Source organism: Elephas maximus, chromosome 12 (assembly GCF_024166365.1).
Source record: "Elephas maximus indicus isolate mEleMax1 chromosome 12, mEleMax1 primary haplotype, whole genome shotgun sequence".
Classification (NCBI taxonomy): Eukaryota; Metazoa; Chordata; class Mammalia; order Proboscidea; family Elephantidae; genus Elephas; species Elephas maximus.
This window is the reverse complement of record NC_064830.1, coordinates 19,874,836-19,901,233: the sequence shown is the minus strand read 5'-3', so window position 1 is coordinate 19,901,233 and position 26,398 is coordinate 19,874,836. Positions and strand designations below refer to the sequence as shown.

At 47.6% G+C, this 26,398-nt stretch overlaps 1 protein-coding gene across 1 annotated transcript in view; it reads right to left on the bottom strand.

Moving 5' to 3' along the window:
• The window catches only part of HPCAL1 (hippocalcin like 1), a 146,784-nt gene extending 124,210 nt beyond the window's left edge, over positions 1–22,574 (bottom strand). The window contains exon 1 of the mRNA XM_049905156.1: positions 22,290–22,574. The gene's annotated coding sequence lies outside the window, so the exon portion shown is untranslated. The remainder of the gene's footprint in view (positions 1–22,289) is intronic.
• Positions 22,575–26,398: the final 3,824 nt, after the last annotated feature.

The window sequence follows — 26,398 nt, the reverse complement described above, 5'->3', positions numbered from 1 at the left end:
CCCCAAAATGTAGGCTGAAAACCCGTGGGTGAATCAGGGATCCCAAAACTGAAGGCAATGATTCTTGAGACGTGCTGAAGAGCCATGTTATACTTAAGAGTCATGAAGTGGCTTTCCCTAAAATGAGGAAACTGAGGCAGAAGGGGAAGTGACTTTCCCAAGGTCATGAAACAGTTAAGTTTGGCTGGAGGGACATTCGTGGTTCAGTTGTAGAGACCAGGTTCAATTCCTGGCCAATGCACCTCGAGTGCAGCCACCACTTGCTGTCAGTGGAGGCTTGTGTGTTGCTGTGATGCTAAACAGGTTTCAGAGGAGCTTTCAGACTAAGATAGACTAGGAAGAAAGGCCTGGAGATCTGTGAAAATTAGCCAAAAGAAATCCCTTGGAGCACAACAATCCAATTTGCAATCGGTCATGGGGATGGCACAGGACTGGGCAGCGTTTTGTTCCATTGGGCATGGGGTTATCATGAGTTGTGACAGCAAACAAGTTTGGCTGAATCAAGGCATTAGTCTGGAGACAGCTCTATCCACTGCCCTGAGAAATACATTCACTCAAAGAGCTTAGCCCTATGCAAGAATTTCTGAATAACATACTACTTACAATATAGTACTGTTGTCATGGCAACCCAAGTCTTAACAACTTTGGCATTTCCACAACCTTTGATTGATCCAGTTCTCGAAATTAACATTACAATGAAACAGTATTTGCATTTAATTTATTTTAATTGGCTTTTACATAACTAAATGTCTTGGTTTCACCCTTAATAACAACAGGGTGAGCAAGTTCTCAATAGTGGGACCCTTAAAAACAGCAAGATGAAAGCTAATTTTAAGTTTTCATGATTGGAAAAATTCTTAACTGACTTTCTTAAAGTACATTTTGCTTAATTCTCCTTTTTTCCTTCTAAGAAGACAGCAAGACCTTTTGCATGTTGAAGTGCATTCTTAGACTTTGTTCTTATATCACACTTAAAAATTCAAGATTAGAATGCTTTTGGTTGTTTCAAGGTATGTGAAGTAGCAACAATGAAACTATATATGTAAGTTCCAAAAGGACAGGAATTTTCCCCCCAGTGACATATCCCTAGTGCTTATAAGAAATGGCACACAAACCAAAAAAAAAAAAACCAAATCCATTGCCATCGAGTCAATTCCGACTCATGGCAACCCTACAGGACTGCCCCATAGGGTTTCCAAGGAATAGCTGGTGAATACAAACTGCTGACTTTTTGGTTAGCAGCTAAGCTCTTGATCTCTGCACTACCAGGGCACATAGTAGCATTCAAATGGAGCCCTGGTGGCACAATGTTTAATAGCTTGACTGTTAACCAAACGGTTGGCAGTTTGAACGCACCCAGTGGGCCTGAGGGAGAAAAGACCTGGTGATCTACTGACCACCAGGGTTTCATTTCCATAAGATTACAGCCTGGGAAACTCTATGGGTCAGTTCTACTCTGTCACATTGGGTCACTATGAGTTGGAATCAATTCGAAGGCACCTAAAAACAACAACAGGCATTCAATAAATATTTGTTGAAAGAATGAATTAATATGTGGGCTAATTCTCATTACTCCATATAATGAGTATAAAGCACTTAAACTAATGCCTGTTGTTTGAGTTTTTATCATTTCATTATAAATGAGGTGTGGTTCATGCTTGGCTGAGATAGTACAGTGCTAGGCCTATAAAAGCTAGGGCAGCTTCAAGGTAAAGGGTTGGGTACAGGTGGGGGCGGGGGAAGGGACTGCACCTGGGGGCCAATGTCTGTAACTGCCTCAGTCCCAGCCACCCTTTACAACTTCCCTTAACATCCGTCTACCACAAGAATCTGTTGCAGGCCTGATGCAAGGGTGATCGCAGGGATACCAAGGTGAAAGGGAACATATTTGGTCCCCCTCTCCAGGAGATTCTGTCTGTCGAGAAGACAAATTTTAACGAAATGGCACTCCCCTGAGAGGGATTACACTGACACCAGAACACAAGGTATACAGGGGCCACAGGGAATAAATGAATCAACTCAGCATGAGAAGACTTGCTTGCTTCTTGAAGGATGAGTGGGTGCTTGCCAGGCAGAGGTGGGTGAGGTGGGGAAAAGTCAGGGGTTCCCAGCAGAAGGAATAGCATGTGCAAAAGCCTGGAGGAGTAAAAAGGAACTCCCAATAGAGTTCAAGATGTCAGCCATGGTGGGTAGAGAGGTAAGGCAGGGTCATACCCTGGAGGGCTTCTCATGCCACACTTGGCATTTGGACTGTGCTCTGCAAAGCAAGGGAAACCCTGGTGGCGTAGTGGTTAAGAGCTACAGCTGCTCACCAAAAGGTCAGAAGTTTGAATCCACCAGGCGCTCCTTGGAAACTCTATGGGGCAGTTCTACTCTGTCCTATAGGGTCCGGCTATGAGTCAGAATTGACTCAACAGCGACAGGTTTTTTTCTTTTTTCTTTTTTTTTTACAAGCAAGCGCTTCAGAGTGTAGAGCAATATAATCAGATGTACATTTAAAGAGCTGATGCTTGTACCGTGGGGAAGCAGATCTGGGGTTGGGGGAGGCTGCGTCAGGGGAACCAGCTAGGAAGCGATGACAATGTGTAGGCAAGAGGTGACTATGTTGGAAAGATGGGGACCCATCTAGGAGATCTGAACCTAGAGGACCAATTTGATGGGATGGAGGGAAAGTAAGGCCGAGGAAGGGGCTAGAATGTGTCCCTGGCTTGCCTGGTAGTGCAATGGGTATCTGAGCAGGCAGTAGTCTATCTGGGGCACTAAGGAATAACACATTTGTTTTGGATATTATATGCATGAGGAATGCCATTTGGCTGCAAACAGCATAAAACTCGCAGTGGCTTAGACAAGAAAGGGTTTTATTTATGTCACCTGATAAAAAGTGCATGGGTAGGTGGTCCAGGCCTAGGGTAGTAGGTTAAAAATGCCATCAAGGACCCAGAGTCTGTTTATCTTTCGGCCCTACAGTCCTTAGCATGTGGATTTGCACCTCATGGTCATAGGATGGCTGCCTTACTCCCAGCAATTATATCTGCTTTCCAGGCAGGAATAAGATGGGTGGGACAAAAGCCTTCTGTTTTGAGGCTTTGGCTTTTTATTCAGATGGAAAGCTTTGAACTAGCATCTCACTGAACAAAACTCACTGGCTTCCCCTGGATGGAAGGTGGCTAGGAAAAGCATGCCTTTAGTCTTCCAGACTCTTAGTAGAGGAAGACAAGGGGAAATGTGGAGTAGGAGCTGGGAAAGGCATCCTATAGTATATTAAGAAGGCAAAGAACACCTGCCTCTGGGCCCCAGGACGCCAGAGTTGGTACATGATTTATGACTCTGCTGGCTGGAAGAGACAGAAACCCACCTTCAGCAGACCTAGGCAAAAGAGGAAAAGCTGGCAGGAATCCTAGGAGTTAAACAACCAAAGAATAGGAAGGAGAGGAACATGGACAGCTGCTGGGACAGCCACAGGGGTGCAAATGCCTCAGCCCCTAGTCCTCCATCTCTCTGCATATCACCTTCATTCTTTTCCCTAACTTAAGGCTTATGGGGAACATGCCTGGAGAGAAGCTGACCAACTCTTTGAGACCCAATTCCAAAAGTCCCAGGGATAGACTCTCATGGTCCATCTAGCTCAAATGCCCAGCACTGAGCCAACTGTGGCCAGGGAATAGGGTCATATTGCTTGAAATGGCTTTTCTCTGTGTAACCGTCGGATGAGCAACAAGGGAAATCCATGTGTCCAGTGCAGCTGGAGCCTGGTTTTGGCCTTCACAGAAAAGGAAACGAGGGTCCCTGAAGATCCGTTTTATCCAACAAAAAAACAAGATGGCTCCTACCAAAAGGAGACAAATGAATGTCGGCACAGCCTTGAAAAATCATACCAGCCCATTGGATCCTGATCATCATCATCTTAGGATCAAAAGCAAGCAAGCAAACAAACCCACAAACAACTTACATTCTGCAGATGTTACTATTTGAATGTAAATTTCTATTTTCCACAAAGTGCACCTTTTTGTCTCATATTGAGTAAAACACTCAGGTTAGCTGTGGTGGCAGCAGTGTGTTACCCTCGTTCCTCTCTGACCTTATCTCCTACAACCCCTTGCACACTTCTCTCCAGGCACACTGGCCTCCTTGCAGTTCCCTAAATTTGCCAGACACACTCCTACCCCAGGGGCCTTGCACTTACTGTTCCCTTGTGTCCCCCTTCCCCAGGCTTCCACACAGTTGGCTCCCCCATTTCCTTCAAGTCTTTGTTCAAAATGCCATCTTCTCAATGAGGCCTTCTCTGAAAACCCTAGTTAAAATTGCATCTCTTACTTACTCCCTATCTAATACCCTCATCCTCCTCTGATTTATTTTTTCCACTGTCTTACTATCTTCTAAGGAGCCCTGGTAGTGCAATGGTTAAGCACTCGGCTGTTAAGCAAAAGGTTGGCAGTTTGAACCAACCCAGAGGCTCCTCAGGAGAAAGGCCTGGGAATTTGCTCCATATAAAGATTACAGCCTAGGAAATTCTATGGGGCAGTTCTACTCTGTCTCATAGGGTCGCTATGAGTCAAAATCGACTCGGTGACACCCAACAACATCACCTTCTAAGTATTACTACATTATACTACATAATCTAAGTATTTAGTTTACTGTCTTTGCTCCCAGCTAGAAACATATGCCTTGAGAGGGCAGGATTTCTGCCTGGATAGTTCTCTTACCACAGAGCTCAGCACACAGCAGCAGCTATGTGAATGAATGAATGAATGAATGAATGAACGAATGGGGATCCACCAAGAGAAGGGTGTTATACAGGGGGCAGAGCTGGGGGCCACTGATGGGAAGGCACCTTTCCCCACCCGGGGATGCTCTTTCCAGGGCCAGCCTCTGCTTCAACTGAGACTACAGAATGTACAGTCCTGCCCTTGCAGAGCTCCCAGCCAGGTGGAAAGAAGAGACCCACATTTGGAATGGCCAGGACCAGAGCCTTGCAGATGGCCATGCTGTGGGGAGCCAAGCAGCAGTGTCCCAGGAGCTCAGCGCCTGCGCCAGCAGGGGGAGCTGAGCTGGCCCCAGGGGGCTTCTTGGAGGAGGCAATCCCTAAGCAAAGCTGCAAGCGATGAGGATGATTTGGGAAGGTGGTAAGGTGCAGGACAGCACCCCAGAAAGGAGGGTGATCATGAAACAAATGTTTTTCTCCTCAAACGATGGTGCTCGAGAATCAAGATGAGCTTTCTCTTTCCCCCATAATTTAAAACCCAAGGCCTGCAGTGCAGAGACCCCTGCAGCTGCAGGACCAGCTCCACTTAGCAAGACACGAGTCAGACGTAAAAGAGTCATCAGAATTTTAAACCACAAGTGCCCCCTGCCCCCATGCCCCAGCCCTCTGCTTCCATTCCTGACAAAGGTGATTACAAAGTTGGCTGTAATCTGGGAGCGGGTTTAAGGGAAGCTGCTTTCTAAATATATGCTCTGAGTTAAGCCAAGCTTTACTGTTTGTGTTTGAACAAGGGCTTTTAACCTCAGTGTTAAATTCCCAGACTGCCTAGCACACGAATAGCAGCGGACTCTCCTGCCTGGCAGACAGAGATGGTCCAAGTTGGATGCTCCGGGAAGAGCAAGTGGATACAGATGTTTTCCCACCTCCTGCGTGAGGTTCTGTTGGCGTGTTCTCTGGGCCTCTTCCTTGGGCTGACATCTCACAAGAAGAAAATGAAAACTATAGGTGTATTCCAGACCAGGGATGGAAGACTTGGGACTAAATTTCCACATGGGGAACCATAAAGGTCCAGCAAGAGAACTTGCCATTTCAGACAGCCATATGTTGAGGGCGACAGGGTGTGAACACAGAAAAGACTGATGATGAGACGATGACGATGATGGACCTTACGTAGCACTTGAGAGTTTACAGGAGTCCCGGGGGAGCAGTTTGAACCCACCCAGAGGCACCTTGGAAGAGAAGCCTGGCAATCTTCTTCTGAAAGGTCACAGCCACGAAAACCCTCTGGAGCAGTTCTACTCTGCACACATGGGGTCACCATGAGTCAGAATCAACTCAACAACTAGTTTGGTTCTGTAAAGTTTACAAGAGGCTTGGTGTTTATTTTCATAACAATCCTGTGAAAGAGGCTTTATAATTCGCACGTCACAGATGAGGAAAACAGGTATTGTAAGGTAGAGCCTGTCAAACAAGGTGAGACTAGTCCCGGCAGATTCAAGTAACTGACAGTCATGTGGAGAAGGCAGAGATGGCTGCTGTGGAGCCTCTGGGGAAGGGAAGTACAAAGGTAGGAACAGAGCCCAGAAAAAAAAACTAGAAAAACCAACCCCATTGTGTTGATTCCAGCTCATAGTGACCCTATAGGACAGCGTAGAGCGCCCCATACAGTTTCTGAGGAGCACCTGGTGGGTTCGAACTGCCGACCCTTTGGTTAGCAGCCGTTGCTCTTAACCACTACGCCACCAGGGTTTCCACAGGGTCCACGGGAGGTGATTTTTTCTTTAAAAAGAATGGTCTGTTCATTATCCATTAGATTGTAAGGGAGTCAGTCAGGCATCAAGAAATCTCTTATCTACCCTTATCCTCCAAACTGGAGTTACAAAAAAGGTGGCAGGCCTCTAAGCCCCAAGGCATTCGAGGCCTGGAGATTTGTTTTCTTATTCAGATTGCAACACTCCTTTGTGGCTAGGAGACCAAGCACCAGCATCAGGCCAGGGGTCTGTCACTTTCTCAACTCCTCCAGTGTCCACCCAACTACAACTACATTCCAGTCCCATCCATGGCCTCTCAGGTCTGGCCAGGAGGCCACTCTTGGGCCACCCACCAGTTAACAAACTGGTGTAAAACGCCCATCCAGGCTGTGCAGCTGTAGCTTCTGCGTACTAAAACCCACAAAAGGGAGAAAAAAGAGGGGACTCTGGCTTTTTCTGATGAAGTGACTCCAAAGAAGTATACACAGCGGGAGAGAGAGGGGGCTAGGAGGCACACATACCCCCATCGCAGGTCACCAACTGCTCCATACTGGGGGGACTCCAGCTCTGTGGGGTTTCAGCAGCTTATGAGGATGCTGAAGCTGAACTAGATGGAAAGAGAGAAAAGACTGCCACCTCTTTGACAAGACCCAAAAGGTGCCAAGAACTGTCCATATAGTTAACAATCAAGTTCTTGTCTTTAGAAACTATTAAAACAAAATAAAGAAACTATTAAGTGGGGAAAAATCCAAGAATATGCATGAATAAAGTTTTAACTGTATAAAATCATTGTAAACAGACTAATAAAGCACTGTGCTATAGTATAAAAGAAATGCCTATGAATAACAACAGATCCGCAAAACAGCAGAGAGGTATCACCCATCCAACAAGGCAGTACCCACTCTTTCCACTAGCCCGCCATCTTGGCTACGCGGTTTTGCCTACAATACATAATTATGGAATTAGTTTGCTGAATTTCAAGGGAAAATCATCATTCACACTAAAGACAGCAACCCTAGCTTTATGAAAAGGTGTTTGTTTTGTTTTAGATAGGTGTTCCCTCGATATGTTTCTAGCAAGAAAGGCAGGGTTGTGCAGTGTTACTAATTAAGCAAATAGAACCGTGGGCACGATTATGTCAGAAATCACTAAGTCAAGTAAAACATATAACCTTTGTTTCGAAAAATTCAATTCACACACACTCTCTCAGGAATATGTTTATCACATCAAGTGAGGCTTATTCCTTCTCCTGGAAAACTGGGATGCCTAGGAAACCACAGACACGCCCGGTCTCCATGGTAACCTACCTGCCTTGCTGTAATGGATTGAATTGTGTCCTCCCAAAAATATATGTGTGTTGTAAATTCTAACCTCTGTGCCTGTGGTGGTAATCTCATTTGGGAATGAGCCGTCTTTTTTTGTTAATGAGACACAATTAGAGTAGGGAGTGTCTTGAGTCAATCCTTTTTGAGATATAAAAGAGATTAAACAAGCATGCAAGAAACAGAGATGGGGGAAGAGAGATGCCGAGCCACGGGAAGATTGCCCGGCAGCAGAAGCTCCAAAGAGACAAGGACCTTCCTCCAGAGCCGGGAGAGAGAGAAGCCTTCCCCTATAGCCAGCACCCGGAATCTGGACTTCTAGCCTCCTAAACTGTGAGAAAATAAATTTTTGTTTGTTAAAGCCACCCACTTGTGGTATTTCTGTTACAGCAGCAATAGATGACTAAGACAGGAGTGATAGAAGAACATGATTCCTGCTTCTGTTTTGAATTCTACAATCACCTGGGGGACCCAACATTTTGAAAACAACATCTGAACACTGGACCCATACTAATTTTTTTTTTTTTAAATATGGTTTCCTTATGGTGAAGATCCTGAAATAATTTACCAAATGTGTAGGAAATTTTGATGACAAGTATATTTTCTTCCTCAGGATCATAAATGGTGAGATCGGATTATAAAGACCTGATTGTTTATAAATCCAAATCCAAGAAGCCATAAGCAGACACTGAGCAAAGGCAACCTCTGATTGCTCACATGGTCTAGGAATGCTATCTGCCTAGGAAGGCAGCGAATCCTCTAGCATCTCTCTCCTTCATTCCCCCTGAAACTCTTCTTTCAGATTAGCCAGTTTCTCCAGTGGCTGGCCTGGTCTGCATAACCTTCCACTGCTGACTTAATATAGCCTAGACTCAGAGAGATTAAGCCTCTGAAAAATGACTAGCAATCACAGCCTAAGATGGCTTTGGAGGAATGCCATCAAGTGGCAGGGCGGGCCCTAAGAAGAGCTGAGCTGAGACTGTTGACCAGCAAACAAATCAAAAGGGCCAAGCCAACCTCTGAGTTGAGAGCAGCACAGGAAGAGGAGGGGGGATCCCCATCAGCAGCCTCTCCATGTGCAGCTGCTCAAGAGGAGCAGTTGCACTCTCTGGGGCTCCTGAAGGAAGGGCAGGGATGGGGAACAGAAACATCTATTTTCAAGACGGGAGGTGAAAAACATTAGACTGATGGACAAACAATAAGGAGATTATTCTTGGAAGATAGCCCAGTGGGTGAACACTCCAGTGGTAAGAAAAGAGAAGAAAAAGCAAGAAAATATGAGCCCAAGAGACAGAAAGGGCCACATAAACCAGAGACTCCATCAGCCTGAGACCAGAAGAACTAGATGGTGCCCGGCTACCACCAATGACTGCCCTGACAGAGAACACAACACAGAATCTCTGACGGAGCAGGAGAAAAGTGGAATGCAGACCTCAAATTCTAGTAAAAAGATCAGACTTAATGGTCTGACTGAGACTGGAAGGACCTCAGGGGTCATGGCCCTGGACTCTCTGTTAACCCAAAACTAAATCATTCCTGAAACCAACTCTTCAGATAAAGATTAGACTGGACTATAAGAGATAAAATGATACTAGTGAGGACTGTGTTTCTTCGCTCAAGAAGACACTGAGACTATGTGGGCAGCTCCTATCTGGAGGCGAGATGAGAAGGTGGAGGGGGACAGGAGCTGGCTGAATGGACATGGGGAATACAGGGTGGAGAGGAGGAGTGTGCTGTCACATTGTAGGGAGAACAACTAGGGTCATATAACAATGTGTGCATAAGTTTGTGTATGAGAAACTGACTTGAATTGTAAACTTTCACTTAAAGCACAATTTTAAAAAAAGAGACAGAGAGAGAAGAAAAAGCAAGGGCAACAAAAAATGAAAGCAGGGTCTGGGAGTACGAGGACCTGGAACCACTTCATTAAAACCCTCAACATCAAAACAAACAGCAGGAGTCACGAAGCCTCCTTCCAGGTCAGAAAACCAAGAGAACCCTCAAATTCAAGCAAGCAAAAAGAAATACCGTCTAGGCCATAAACAAACGCTGCATTCTACCATCTTAAAATGGTGAATTTCTGGGAAGACTTGGAACATTTTTCTTTAAATCCCAGTTAACAGATTTGCTCAGTATTGAGTTGAGATGAGATCCACAAATTCTAATTATGTATTGTGATAAATTGCCATTCATTCAAATGACCACAGCTATGGAATTTATGGGTTCCAGCCAGCTTGTTGATAGAAAGAAAGTTTGCTAAGCAAATTAAGAGGGTAAACAAGCTTATCTGAGAAATGAGTTCTCAGGGTTCCTGTTAAAACTTTTTTCACCCTAATTGCAAAAGTAATATACATGCTCACTGGTTTAAAAAAAAAAAAATAACAATGTAAAGAAATATGAAAACGAAGGAAAGAGAAATCACCCAATGATCCCATCAGACTAACAGTTTGGTATATTCCCTTCTATTTTCTATGACTTTTTTTTTCTCCCAAACATAATTGAGATGAAACTGTCTGTGTGATTCTGTATCTTGCTTCCTACCCCCATATTTAGGAATAGCGTTTAGATTACTTATTTTCAGCCACTTTAGCAAATACCTTTATCCAGGTGCCTCTGACCCCAGCCATGGGCTTTTCAACCACCTCATATCACACAAAGCTGGAAAGTGAAAAAGCTGGATTTTCAACTATGGTGTTAGTGAAGAATATTGACTATACCCTGGACTGACAAAAGAACAAACAAATAAGTTTTAAAAGAAATACAACCAGAATGCTTAAAAGCAAGGATGCTGAGACTTCAACTTACTTACTTTGAACAAGTCATCAGGAAAGATCAACCATTAGAAAAGAACATCATTTGGCAGAACAGAGGGGCAACAAAATTGAGAGAAATCCTCAATGAGACGCATTGACACAATTGCTGCAACAATTCACTCAAACACACCGATGGTCGCGAAGATGGCGCAGGACCAGGTAACATTTCATTCTGTCATACATTAGGTTGCCATGAGTTGGAGCCGGCTCCATGGCAACTAACAACAGCTATCGCTAATATGCTAAATTCAAAGAATTCTTAGTAATTCGTTAAAAAGGCCAATTGAGGCAAAATCTGGTCAGTATTACTTTTACATGTTGTCTGAAAACAACACAATAACTTGTCTTCTAGAATACTCTCTAATTCTGCCTTTTCTCTAATTCACAATTAGCCAAAACAAGAAGTTCTACCAGCTTCTTAGAAGGCCACTGATATATAGACACACCGTTACAATGAGGATGTCAACGTCTTCTTCTGTGGTTTTTCTTGTTAGAGCGTCCTCTTAAGGGCATGGTAACCAGCTTCTATATAAGGAACCCAATCTAGGGCACGAGAAACTAACTCAACTGCCAGTCTTCTTTTACGCTCCCAAATGTTTATCCCACTGAAATCAACTGCCTCCAAGTCCATCTCTCCTTTATACCATGAGACACTGTCTTCCTAATCCCAGGCTCTTAGCGTTGTTCTTGGCACACTGGAAGTTATAAGAAAATGCTGAATGGACAGATGGGTGGATAAACAAGCACACTGAGTCCACCTCCCTCACTTCAGCACCCTCCCACCCCCATCCCTTCAAAACAAAAAACACACACTAAAAAATTGCTCCACCATTTGTTCCTCAATATTATCAGTTTCTTCTGAATCACAATGCCCATTCTTAACAAGGCAGTTGCTTGGGTGTCTGTGCTTTCTACAAGCGATTCGTTTTCTTTTTTTTTTTTTTGCACTCATTTTAGTTATTACAATTCTCTCTACGTTGTATGTCGAATGGACCCTACAACTCAAGTTTCCATTTTTAAACACTTTTGCTGAGTTGTGAAGCTGACAGAGAATATAGAGGTTATCTAGCTCTAAGCCCCAGTTTACAAATGAGGTAACCAGGGTCTGGAGAGGAAAAGTCACCAATGCCAGAACCAGACAATAATAATGGGGTGGGGGGTCACTCCACCAACCCATGGAGTCTTGATGGTTTCCAGAAGGCTTCCAGTCCCTCGGTTTTCACTAATGCACAAGACATGTACATGCCAATCACTGCAGAACACAGAAAACATCACTAGTACAATGACTTACCCAATCATGCCTGGCTACTCAGACCCACAAAGCAAGCCCTTCAGGCAGAGGAGGTAAGATGTTAAATTATTCAATTCACAAAATGACCAAGACAGAGAATGCCACCTACCACCCTACAGCTGATAGAAGTGGTGGCTGAGTCACATATCTGGGCACCCATGGTGTTCTAGGCTCTGTTCCAGGAATGGGCGGCCACAGAGAAAAAATCCACAGGGCCCTGCCCACAAAGAGGCCCAACACCCTGGGTAGGGTAGACATGCCCAGCAAGGCTGATTGTGGATGCTCAGCCAGCAAGGTCAGACTCCCACCAGCACCAGAGAGGGCGGCAGCAAAGGGCCTGGAGAACACCCAGGAGGCCACTTTGTTCTCCCAGGAGGCACCTCTGGCTGGCTCTTGGGCCTGGGAGACTGGGAGGGATTTCCCCAGGATCTTCCAGGTCAGTGACCTGCATGGAGCCACTTTCAGAGCCACACTCCACCATCAAGCCATTTGGAACCGCCAGCCTATCATCCTCCTGTGCCAGCTCCTGTCATCACCTCCCCACAGTAGGGAGCCTGCAGGGAACAGCTAATGCAGCAGGAATGGGCTCTGTGACGCAGTGGCCAAAAACTCAGGATGCACTGCTGAGCCTGAATGATGGTGTTGATGACGATGCTGTCCAAGGGAGCCAGACTCTGACTCAGGACAAGCCACAAAGGGAAGGAGCCGTGAGACTATACCACTGCTTGGGGGTCCCTGGCTGAGAGAACCTGGAATCCTTATTCTTCCTAGGCCTCCCACTCCTCTCCCCCCACAGCCACCAACATTGGTGAAAACAACTCCCAAACGCACAAGCTTTCACCTTACAGCTCCGAGAGCAACCAGCCAGGCCACAGTTTTTTAGGCCAGGTAATAGCCTATCACCAAAAATACTAATAAAAGCAGCACATCTTTATCACTGTCTTCAGAAAGAAAGAAGAGAGAAAAGCGGCCCTCTCCCCCCGAAAATAAAAAGGAATCGTACACATCAAAGGTTCAGCATGAAGGAAAACAGAGCCTTAACGTCTGTCCAAGGCCAGTTTTTATCTTTATTTGGGAAGAAGAAAGATACCCAAAGAAGTCCAAGCACTGCCACATTTTGCCTCCAAACCCTAGAAGCAGAGCCCCTGCTGGACTGTTCCGGCTGCATCAAGAAGCATGGAATTGGCACCGAAACAACTGAAGGATTTTTAATAAAGCCACATGCCCGCCACTGCCGCCACCACACTTTGGCAAGGACTGAAAGAGAGAGAAACCCACAGTCCTGCCACCACGGCCACCCTCGGCTCCACGGTCCGGGCAGGGTTTCCCGGACATCCCTGCTCACTCCACCAGGAGTGACTCTCTGGCCACGCATGGTAAATATGGAAAATTGCATAACATTGGAAACGATTTTTTTTTTTACCCAGGCAACTGATTTTAAGACGTCTCATTTTCCTCCAGAAATGGATTATAACTGGGCAGCAAATAAAAAAGATGGGAGTGACAGAGAAGGGAGCTGCAGTCAAGTCTGTTTTCTGGAAACATCTGTAAAATGCACCGATAGGAAGCAGAAACCCAGGCATTTTGCTGCTGGAGGGGGAGAAGCATTGCAATCCATGCACAGCGCTGCACAGAATCGTAATTCCCTGAGTGTTCCTCGGAGCCCTCCTCCAGCCCACTCACACACAACCACACACACATCCTAAACTTGATAAACACTGTCCAAGCACCCAAAAGGGGAGGAGCTAATAAAGTTTGGGCCTCACTATGTCTGAGGAATAACCTGCAGATCCTTTATACAGCCCATAAAGTTCAGGATCACCATGGCCACCTTAGGAAACCTGAGACACTGAAGACCTGATGTTGGGAAGTTCCAAAATGGCAGCTCCCTGGGTTTCAAATTGTGACCCTCCCTGGCTCCCTTCTGGGCTTCACACACACAACCTCCACAGGCTCTGAAATCTAACACCTTGCTGCTACAAGTCTGGTTCCAAACACGCCTACCAAACCTGAACACTTTGAAAAGAAGGACTTTGTGGCAGAGGTGCCACTACCGCCCAAGAATGTTTCAAGTCATAACAGCAGTAGCCACCACTGCCATTTCCTATGTATTTTCAAAGACTCCGTGTCCGTGATTTCATCTGAGCATCTGAGGTGGGCCTTTTGTTGTTATTAGGTGCCTTTGAATTCATTCGGACTCATAGTGACATTATATGACATAGTAGAATGCCCCATAGGGTTTCTTGGCTGTGATCTTTACGGGAGCAGAATACCAGATCTTTCTCCTGTGGAGCCACCAGGTGGATTCAAACCATCAACCTTTCAGTTAATAGCCAAGCACTTAACCATTGTGCCACCAGAGCTCCTTGAGGCTGGCCTAGAGCTCCATTTTGTACAGGAGCAAACGCTGTTTAGGCTCAAAGAGGGTCACCCAGCCAGTAAACGGCAGAGCAGAGTCTATGACTCAAACCCAGGTCTGCCTAACTCCAACACCCCAAATCCTTTCCCTGTGGTATATTGCAAATGAGGGTCTAATGATCCTAATCCCTAGAAAACAAGTAAGACATTCTTAATGTCAGCCACTGAAAGCCTTCTACATCCGTGCAAGAGAGAGATCACCCTGACCTGGTTTCTATACGCCAAACCCAGATCTACCTGGTGCACACTGGGTATGCAACTTTCGTATTTTGGTTATTACATCTATAAAATGGGGTCTCCTCCTACGCTACTTTCCTCAAAAATGATGCAAGAAGAGAAACCCTTCTGAAATGTACAAGGCATCCAAGTACACACAGCCTCACCGCACACAACTCCTCCCTCTTCAAAGGCCTCCCTCCTCCTATTTACCAGTAGACCGACCACTGTACAGGTACTTACTTACTGAGCCATTTCTACTTATTCAGTTCCAAGACAGAGACTGGGGCAGATGAAAATACGGTACACATCATTCCCACCATGAATGAAGCTCATATTGCTTGGGAAGAGATGACAAGAAAGCACAGGAAAAAGGAAACACCAGCCCAGGAGAAGCCACAGAAGGGTACATGGTTACTACCAAATTACAGGCAGGAAAAAAAGCAGCCTGGTCTACTTCTTGGTTCTTCTACTTTCCGGCTGATGGCCTTGGGCTACTTATTTTGTTCTAGAACTCCCAGTTTTTTTCACCTAAAAAATTAATTTAATCCCACTTAGCTCAGGTCCTTGCTGCCACAAGAGAAAGCATGCAGCAGGGCTTTATATCACCTGACAATTAAACCACCAGATGCCATCACATCGACACCGACTCATGGCGACCCCCTGTGTGTCAGAACAGAACTGTGCTCCATAGGGTTTTTAATGGCTGATTTCTCAGTGGTAGATCACCAGGCCTTCCTTCTGAGGTATCTCTGGGTGGACTTGAACTGCCATCCTTTAGGTTAGCAGCTGAGCGTGTTAACTGTGTGCACCACCCTGAGACTCCCCTGACAAGTTACACACTCTTTATTTTAAATTCTAAGAACTTTGCTAGATACTAAGGAGTTGTACAAAAGAAATGTGAGGAAAGTAACTTCAGTTAGTTCAGCAAACATTCCTTGGATATATTGTAGGAGCCTAGCACTGTGCTGAAAACCCTGGTGGCATAGCGGTTAAATGCTATGGCTGCTAATCAAAAGGCTGGCAGTTCAAATCCCCCAGGTGCTCTTTGGAAACTCTATGGTGCAGTTCTACTCTGTCCTATAGGGTCTCTATGAGTTAGAATAGACTCGCTGGCAATGGGTTTGGTTTTTGGGTGTTAGCACTGTGCTAGGGGTAGGGAATGAGAAGGCCAGTAAGACTTGTGTGCTGCCCTCAAAGATTCGACTCATTCTCTCACAGGGGGAGATGGACAAGTGCACAGCTCCTTTCTCTTCAGCATTGAAGGAGAAATTCATTCTAATTGGAAGAATCTAGGAAGGCATCAAGGAACAGGCCCTTGAGTCAACCCTGTAAAAAGGCAGGTAGGAAGAAAAGGCAAATCTATAGGACAGAAGGCAGGTAAATGGATGTCTGGGGCTGCAGGTAGGAACAGGAAGTGGCTACAAATGGGCACGGGGGATATTTCGGGGGTGATGGAAATTTACAGATGTTTGTACAACTCTGTAAATTTACTGAAAACCATTGAATTGTACACTTAAAAGGAGTAAATTGTTTGTTACAGAAATTATATATCAATAAAGCTGTTAATTAAAAAAAGAAAAAAAGTGATTAGGGTTTAACAGCTAAAGAAGTCTGGGTGAGAGAGAAGAACAAAGGAACTTGAACAAAGTATCTATCCTGGCCCTGTCTCCAGCCACTCCAATGCCTCCCACTGTCATGGGGCATGAATACTTTCAAGCACTGGACTACTAACCGCAAGGCTGGCAGTTCAAACCCACCCAAACACTCCTCAGGAGTAAGGTCTGGTGACCTACTTACAAAAAGCTCACAGCCTGGGAACCCTTTGGAGCAGTTCTACTCTGACACACAAGGGGTCGCCATGAGTCGGAATCAACTCAACACTAACCAACAACAACAATCATCCTGGCCAACTGGTGCCAGCTTTAGAGGGCACTTTCTCCAGGAAGGCTCTTTGCCCCTTGGCCTGGGTTAGGAGCACCCCATCATGCCATTTGTCAAGCCCTAGGGGACTGGCTTGTTTGATGGTCTTCTCGTACCCCAACCCAAGACCTTAAACTCTGCACAGGCAGAGACAAAATGTGTCTCGCTTACACAGAGCCTAGCTTATAAGAAGGCACCCAAAAGAACAAGTGCAAAAAAGAATACTTACCAAGAAAAAGAATTGGGGGGAAAAGGAGGTAGGGGGAGATAGTAAGATGATAAAAAGCAAAACCAGTTGCCGTAGAGTCGATTCCTACACCTGGTGACCCCATGTGTGTCAGATTACAACTGTGCTTCGTAGGATTTTTAGTGGCTGATTTCTTGGAAGCAGGTCGCCAAACCTTTCTTCCGAGGCACCTCTGGGTGGACTCCAACCACTGACCTTTTGGGTAGCAGCTGAGTGCGCGTTTGCACTACCCAGGGACTCCTAGTAAGACGAGGAAACCTGTGTTTTAAAAGATGCACTGGTAACAGAACAGCTGTAGTGAAGGAAGGGGAAGCCAGGTTCAGGATAATAAGGCTTCGACATATGAGAAGACGAGGTAACAGGGGTGGCGAGGAGAGGCCAGAGCAAGGCAGAGAACTAGCACAACTCAGCAACCAGTTAGATGGGCAGAGTGAAGAAGGGGAAGAGTCCAAAAATACTCCTGAGATTTCTAGCTTTAAAAAATGACTAGACGCAGAAAAGCATGATCGAATGTCACTGAGGGAGGAAGATTTCTCGGGTCCTGCTTTGCATGGGTGGTAGTTAGCAGGCTGCACGCCACCCTGGAAGAGCACGTTGGGTCTGACGCTCACGAGAAGTCAGGTTTGGGCCAATGGGCAGGCAGTGAAAGCGGGTGAGAAGGGATGAGAGACATGGGTAGGTGAAAGGAGACTGTGTTCTCTAGAGAAAGTTCAAAACACCTCGCAGCAGCTAGTACACTGACCAAGTGGACACCTCGCTTGTTGAAGGGAAAACACAGAGCAAGGGAAGATTTGTTTCGGCTAGGGGGAAAGGGTATTGAGGCAAAATCCCAAGGCTTCTGCAAGCGGAACCATGCACCTACCACCTCAAAGCCTTCTTTCTTTCTTCAGGTCATGGCCACCTTAACCATGGAGTAAATATCTAACAGTCTTGAGGGTTTCTTAGCCAAGGGTCAGAGATTCATCACTCACGCCTTAGAGAAGGCTTCTCATCTAACGAGGCAGGTGAGGCTGACCCCAGCACCCTTACTCCTTCATCACCACCACCACCCCACCACCCCTGTCTCTTGGCTTCCTGCCAACCTGGGCTGCCTTTCAAGAGCTAAAAAGAAACAAAGACTCTGAAATTACAGCCCCTGGATTAACAAGCTTCAAGGATGCACTTGGCTTATGAAGGTAAATGAAAACAGCCCCAAGAAGGCATCTTTCCTGCCCTCATGTTGGCAGCAGGGTGCTGCAACATGAGAGAACCGGAGACCTCTTGGAAGGCTGTCTTTCGTTAGTCATGCCTAATAAATGCAGAGATGTGAAGCTCTGCCTCTGAAATTCAATTTTAGTTGAAATGATATGGCCAGGGTAGAGCTCTCTAAAGGATTTACGGGGCTTCTTAGATGATAAAAAAAAAAATCTTTAAACTTGCACCTTACTCGTCATTCCTAAGAAACACTCCACCTGTCAAACCGTACTGATTACCTTAAGCTATATTAAAACCTGCACCAGAAGATTCCAACTGTTTTTTTTTTTTTTAATTAAAGTGATTTAAAAAAAAAAAAAAAACATTTTTCCACCTCATAGGGCAAATGACATTGGGAGACTCCCCCAAAACACATCACACTACCTCCATAAACAATTACTCTCCTGTCATTCCTTGATTAGAAACTCAACCCAAAGGTAAAGAACAAGAGCTACATCAGAGTCACAGATGGACAGACTTACACGTGGATGTGAAAACACTAAAGACACTCGGTGAAGCTGTGGGAGAATTGTGAGCCCCAAAGTAGAGCATGATGAAAATCTATAAATGTCTGCTCATCCTAACTCCAAACATGCCTCCCTTCCCCAAGCACAATGACATCAGATGCCGAGAGACTAGCAAAATACAGTCATGAGCCGCATAACGTCCGTTAGGGCAAGGTCCGACCACATATACATCCATGGTCCACGTGTCTCTTGAGGGTTGTAGTGTTATCTCTCTGTTTAATTTTCGTTTGAAAATATTGCCGTGAAGTGCATCATGGCTCCCAAATGCAGCAAAACCAGGGCTGAAGACAACAAAAGCAAGAGGCAAAGAAGTATCAATTTCGAAGTGAAACAAACGATTATTAAACAATACTAAGGTAAAAAAAAAAAAAATCCATGAATGCTATTGCATATCCCACTGGACAATCACAACGATCCTCAAAAACGAAGAAAAAATTCTCCAAGCTGTTAAAAGATCGGCTCCACTGAAAGCTACAAGGCTAAGGAAAATGTGAGAGAGACCTGTATCAGTTATGGAGAAATTGCTCCTGACGTGGATTGAGGATCAAACACAGAAGCAAATCCCTCGCAGAATGTTCTCAATCACCGCTAAGGCAAGAAGCATGTCCACACAACAGACAAATCACATAACATTCTCTCTCACAGACCGTATCATGGACGTTAAGCGATGCATGACTGCACACATAATCCTCCATCGAGTCTGGGCTGGCAACTCATAAATTGAAACCACTATCCCACAACACACAAGCACGGTTTAGAGCTTGCTGGAATGCTAACTTCTAACACAAACCTGATTCCCCACCTACATAAAATTTCAGCTGCCACATAGCTTGATCTTTGGTGCCAAATAAACTTTGGGACTCCTTGTTAGAATCCTGGATTAGCACTGGTTTCTAAGTTACCCTGGCACTTCACTACTTTGAGTAGTAATACAAGGTCTTAGATTAAGTCTGGGGGAAGAAAATAAAATAAGGGGGATATAGAACTGATAGGATACAGAAGCACTCGACAAGGTATTTTATGTGAATGGCAACCCTGGGAATTGTGCAATGCAAAGTCCTGAAGATAGGGAGGTGCATTCCCCAAGGGAGTACTGTGCCTTCACCGGGATGAAAGCTCCCAATCTGCCCCAGGTGGAAATGGAGTTAGGTGAATATAAGCCCCTGGGGAGGGGAGTGTGCACCCAAGTCCGCTCCTTGTCCTTCAGGAGCTTGTGTTTCTAATTCTGCACAGCCCTGTGGCCAGAAACGAGGATGGAGATAAATTTTGAAGGATTTGTCCAAGTTATTTCATTTCTCTTAGAATATGTCTCTAGGAGATCTTATTGGAAATGAATAGGTCCTTGGCTAGAATTTGGGCAAATCTCTGTTATTCTGGAATTTCGACTTATTCTTATGCCTCCACAGGTCAAATGACTCCCCAGGCATTCGATTCTCAATACCAGGTCTCCCAAATTGTTATTTCACGTTGACATTGATTTTTCCACCTGATGAAAGAATAAAAATGAAACCCAAAGGGAGCAGGCCAGGCTAGAACGTGGCACCACGTCCACCACAAGCGACAGCCCAAGCCTGTGGACCTTCCCTGTGGTGCATTATTCAATAAAACCTCAAGAGCTCAGTAATTACAGGCGCTTGCAAAAGTGAAACAGAAATAGATCGAGGACCAAAACACTGGTTTGCTTGAGACAAAGGATTGGTTTTATCAAGAAAAAGAAAAAAAGAAAGCTATTGGTTCTGTCTCTGAGCTGTGAAAGCCAGACCGATTTTTTGTAAATATGATTATTGAATCTGATTATGGGGACGAGAGTAGGGTTCAGATCAAAAGCCCTTTTCTCCTCTAGGATATAAAATTATTTTATGAGACAGAAAATAGGTTGCATTCTAGGTGTGCCTCCAACACCAAATTAGGATGAAAAATTAGCTTATTAAATCCACATAGCCTGCTCTCACTGCTGCGCTCTCAGCACCTCTATTCTCGATGAAGACAAACCAAAGGCACCGAACCAGAGGTTTCTGCGTGTTTGTCATAAAGCCTGCATAGCATTCCAGCTTCCCTGCAAACCCTAACTGGAGGGGCACTGGATACTTGGGAAATGTATCTGATACCCCAGCGCAGCCAAGCGGTTGACTCCTTCCTCAGAACACACCATGCCAGTGCTCCATTTTGAGAGCCTGGCACACAGATGAGGTCTGCTGCTCCCTTGGTTAAATGCTATTTGTTTTTTCAGACTGGGAAGGGTCCTGAATGGGAGAAGCCATGGAAATGAAGGAAAGGAATCACTGACTCCCTTCTGGCAGGAGGCAACAGAGGACAGCGCCCCTATCAGCTGCCTTCCTGGGTATGAGGGAACCTGGAGGTGGAATGGCAAGACTCTGGCTTGAGTTAACGTTGTAAGAGCTTGGTGCACATTCACTGCAGTTCAATTTTACCAGTAGCAGGTTTCAAAACTAAAGATGTAGGAATTTATATTTTAAAAACCAAGGTATGGGTCTAGGAGGCAGGGTCCCTCCCATCCAGCGTCTGGCGTCATGGGTAAGGTTGCAGGTTGTCCAACGCTGAGCCCAAGGCGGGACTCGCCATTCTGGCAAACGCCCTCCTCTAGGTGGAATCTGATGTTAGCTGGGAAGAAAGGGGGGTGGCATTCCGCATGACCAGGCCCGGGTTGGGAAGCACCGCCAGCCTGAGCTCCGTCTCTGCGGGGAGCGCCACTTTCACACCGTGGCTCTCAGGTTCCACGAGTTGCACACCCTGGGGACTAGCCACTTGTTGAACAAAAGGGCTACCGACTCCAGCAGCTGCCGCTGTCTTCCAGCCAGGAGAGGGACCCTAGCTCGTGCGCAGGAGCCTTTAGGGCTGGAGACGAGCCAGCGCTCGGCGCTGCGCGCTCCTGTAGACCCGCAGGGTGCGCCCGCCGGGGAGATGCGGCTAGGAGGCAGCGCACCCAGCAGCCTAAACTTTCTCGAATCTCTGTGCTTTGCGGTTAAGCTAGAGCCGTGAGAGATGCAAGAAACACAGCCAGAAAGGGAGAAAAAAAAAAGTAAGAGCCCCACCCACGATAAATGAGAGAGAAAGAGAGCTAATTCAATTAACATAGCACCTACTAAGTGCCAGGCACTGGGCCGAGAGCTACCGTTAGGGCGCTCTCTTTTAACTATCACGACAGCCCCCGAGGGAGGGAATGCCCTCATTTTAAAGAGCAGCAAACTGCGACTCAGGAAGGTGGCGTATCTGGCCCAGGTCGCAGTGCAGGTCACGGCGAGGTCAGGGTTCTAATCTGAGAGGAAATCGCCGCCCCACCGCCCCCACCTTTGGCCAGAGCGCACAGGCGGCCCACGTGTGCCGGGCGGACCTGCCGCCTGCGAGGCTAACCCGGGCTTCCCGCCGGGCCAGCGCTTCCCTCCTCTGCGACGCGGCTCTCCCCTGGGCTCCTGCGCTCCGCACTGCGCCGGCCGGCAGAGACCACAGAGCCCCTTGCGCGGGTCCAGGTCGCCCACGCCTACCCTGCCATTCCTCGCCCCGCGCACAGCTGCTCACACACGACCCCCGCCCGGCACCCACGAGCAACTGCGCCCTCACACACAATTCCACAAACGCAGCCGAAAATGTGCACACCCAGTTGCTCACACGGATCCCCACGAGGGCACGCCATTCCAGAAATACACCACCCGTCCGCGGTCATACACAACTGCACCCGCGCAGGGAAACAAGGCACCCCCCAACACACACATACACACACACACACACACGCACACACGCAGAGTCACGATTACAGACACACGCGGGCGCACACCGATCCACGCACCCGCAGTCCCCGCAGCCCCCCGCAGCCTGTCCCTCTCCTACCGAGTCCGACGCAGGACGCAGTCCGCGGCTTCCCAAGCCCAAGTTGCGGCGCGAGCAGCGGCTGGGGTGGACGCGGGCCGCTGCGCGGGGACAAGCGTGCCGAAGCCGGGAGGGGTGGCTAGGGGTGCGAGGCTCCGTGCTCCGGCAGCCGCCGCGCCGGCCCTGCGCTCATCGCCGCCCAGAAGGACAAAAGGAAGCCGGGCAGCGAGGGGAGGAAGCGAGGTGCCCGCGGGTCCGTCGCCTGCTGCCGCTGCTGCCGCCTGCCAGCCCCGGGAAGGAAGGGACGGGAAGGCGGGGGCCGGGGGCGGGGGCCGGGGGCGGGGCGCACGGCCGGGGGCGGGCGGTGAAGTTTCCAGCCGACTCGGCCACGCCCCTCTGCCGCCGCTCCGGCCACGCCCCCTCCCTAGCCCCGCCCCCTGCTGGACCTTGCCGTCCCATCTTCCATCCTTACCACCCTGTCCCGCGCTCCTCAGCCCCCTCACCACCCAGCCGAGGTCCTGCCCGGGTCCCCCTCCCTAGTGGATACGAGAATGGGACGGGGCAGGGGCGGAGCAGTGCACCGGTTCCGCCTCCCTAACCCTTCGCCTCTGGCCTACGAGTGTGGGAGAGGCCGAGAGGCGGTGCCCCAGACCGGACGGCCTTGCCCCGCGCCCCCGCCTTCTAGTCCTCTGCAGGAAGTGTGGCCCGGGTGGCCTAGGAAGGGGAAGAGGCGGGAGTCGCCCAAGCCACGGGGACCGCCTGCCAGGTCCCTCTTCTATTCTTCCCCACCCCGGTCCCGTGTGCTGATACCACCCAACTTTCCTGAGCCTCATTCTGGCAAAGATCCTGGGGCTGGGAAGAGGGAGACCTGGGTTCCAGCTATTGTTGCCTTTGGTAACTCCTTGTGCCATTTTTGCAAGTGCCTTGGACTCCCTCAGCCTTGGTTTCCCCACCTGTAAAGTGGACGGGGAGGACAGGCAGGCTTTCTGGGGTCCTTTCCTCACTGCCATTCAGTGGTTCTTCAGTTTCCCTGCCGGGAAAAGGACTTCCTTAGTTGGGCATCTTATTCCTGGGGACGGCTGGCCTCGTGAGCCTCCGGGAGGGGCGGCCTGGTTTCTCCTGCAGACTTCGCTCATCCCCTTGTCTATGGAACCCGCATGACAAGGCAGGACTGTGCTTCCCGGGATCCCTTACTGGAGCAGCTCCTGAAAATCTAGGGCTTAGAAGAGCACATATATACGCACCCCAGCACTACCACCATCGTCACCGCCGCGCGCCCCAAACATTACCAAAGAAAGGTAACCACAGAAACAGCCGTAAATGTGGAAATGGGCCTTCGTGTGAGGCTGAGACGAAACTGTCTTTCTGTGTCTCTAGGGTAAAACTCAAATCCTCCCCCACAAAAAACACTGTGAGTGAGCTCCCACTACACAGGAGGCTTGTGGAGGGAAAATGGGCAGAGCAGCTTTGACAAGGGACCTGACTGGAGGCTTCCAGTGAGGGTCAGGGCCTGAGCCCAGTCCCCCTCTCTCCTTTCTCTCTGTAAGCAGAATGGCAAAGCTAAATCTAGACGGAGGGAGTCTCCTAGTCAGGACTGCTAGGAGAATTGACTGAAATAATGACTGTAGGATGTGTTAGTACCGGGCTGTGGTGGTGTTATAAAGAGCCAGCTCCAGTACCTGGGGGCGCTGACTCCTTCCTTCTAAGCAGAGTCCAGTAGCCAAGGTCATTCCGTGGGCTTTCTGTAGCCTATCCATGCAAGCCCTCAGTCAGACCCCCAGACCCAGCCCCATCAGCCAGGTGACTGCAAGCAGAGGCTGCCGAGGCATTGTCTTAGTCAGGGTAGGCTATGCTGTGCTGTGGTAACACATAAGATCCCAGTTCTCACTCAGGTTACAATTCAGGTTGGAAGGGGCGGAGAGGACTCCACAGTCTCTCAGGAACCCAAGCATCTTCCATCTAATGCTTGCACCACATTTCTTCAGGGCCTCTGAGGCCTCCATTGGTTCTTCTCCTGGCCTGGTAACAAGAGCAGAGACGGCACGAGCACAGTCTGAGAGTGCTGTTCAGGAGCCAGCCCTGGGGGTGGCATACATCACTTCCACCTACATTCATTAACCAGCATTAGCTACGTGCTCCCAGCTGTATACAAAAGAAACAGAGTCTTCCTGTGTGTCCAGGAGAAAAAACAACGTCAGTTTCGTGAACACATAGCAATATCTCTGCTACAGAAACGGAGCCCACTTCTGCCAAGCCCAGTCTCAGGGGCAGCAGATATTCACACAGAGCGTGATAATCGCTATAATCAAGGCTTGGGTTACAACCACCAGGAAGGCTCGTAGTGGAGAGGGTCAGGAAAGCCTTCACAGAGGAGGCGACAGTTTAGCTGGACCTTGAAAGGTAAGTAGAAGTTCACCAGGCAGCATAGGAGGGGAAGGGCATGTTGACACAGGATTGAGGATGAAAAAGTTCAGAGAAAGCTTGAAAGCAGACTGTGGCATGTGCCCAAAACCCAACTTGCTTGTACCTCTGGGCCTTTGCCTGTGCTGGTCCTCCACCTAGCATGGCTCCGGCTCACATGTACCTCTGTCTTCTCTGAACTTCTAGAGAAGCACAGATAATCTAGACCTTCGTCCAGCACTGTATCCCATCTCTGTCAGATGAAGTACAAACTGATCTCTTTCTGTCTGTGTCCACTGCTCCTGCAGGACAAGGACTATATATACCCCTTAGGAGCTGCTAAGAGCCCTGGTGGTGCGGAGGTGAAAGTGCTTGGCTGCCCACCAAAAGGTTGGCAGTTTGAAGCCACCAGCCACTCTGTGGGAGAAAGATGTGGCAGCCTGCTTCCATAAAGATTTAGAGCTTGGGAAACCCTATGGGTCAGTTCTACTCTGTCCTATAGGGTCCCTAGGAGTCAGAATTGACTCCACAGCAGTAGTTTTGATGGGCTGCTAACCACAAGGTCAGAGGTTTGAACCCCAGCGGCTCTGCAGGAAAAAAGACCTGGTAATCTTCTCGCATAAACATTTCAGCCTGGGGAACCGTATGGGGCAGATCTACTCTGTCCAGTAGGGTCACTGTGAGTCAGAATTGACTCAACAGCGCACAACTACAACAACATATGAAGCTTAGTGGAGTGCATACAGTAGTGCTCACTAAATAATTTTTGAATTTAATAAACTAAGACAAATAAGAAACCTAAGTCAGGGGAGGGTGTCATGATACACATACAGTTTGTCCTCCACACTATGGCTGTCAGCACTAAGGGCAAACTCTGACTTCTTAATAATGACAGCATCTGACTATCTCCAACATTCTTGAGGTTATGTCCCCATTTCATGGATGAGAAAACCTTTTTAAAAAAACAAAGCCAAACCCATTGCTGTCGAGTTGACTCCGACTGATAGTGACCCTACAGGACAGTGTAGAACTGCCCCCATAGAGCTTTCAAGGAGCACCTGGTGGATTCGAACTGCCAACCTTTTGGTTAGCAGCCATAGCACTTAACCACTACACCACCAGGGTTTCCGGAAAACCCTTACAGAAGTGAGATATCCAAGGGCACAAAGTAGAATCAGTGATGTAAAAAAAAAGAAAAAAAAAAGTTGCTGTTGCGCCTACTGTGCCTCATAGCGACCTCATATGTGTCAGAGTAGAACTGCGCTCCATAAGGTTTTCAACGGACAATATCTCAGAGGTAGATGACTGGATATTTTTTCCTAGGTGCCTCTGGGTGGACTCAAACCTCCAACCTTTTTATCAGTTAGCATCCGAGCATGTCAACCATTTGCATGTTAACCCAGGGACTCCAGAAGCAGTGACCAACCAAACCAACCCCACCGCTGTCAAGTTGATTCCAACTCATAGCAACCCTATAGGGCAGAGTAGAACTGCCCCATAGAGTTTCCAAGGAGCGCCTGGTAGATTCAAATTGCTGACCTCTTGGTTAGCAGCCATGACACTTAACCACTACGCCACCAGGGTTTTCTGAATCAGTGACAGGCAGGTCTAAAGCCAGACTCAGTATGTGCTGGGTCCACACAGGCCCTGGAAGAAATACAATTAAAAAAAAAATTATTTGTAGCACTTGGATGTACTTGATTCCAAGTATCCTACTAGGGAGATGCTTT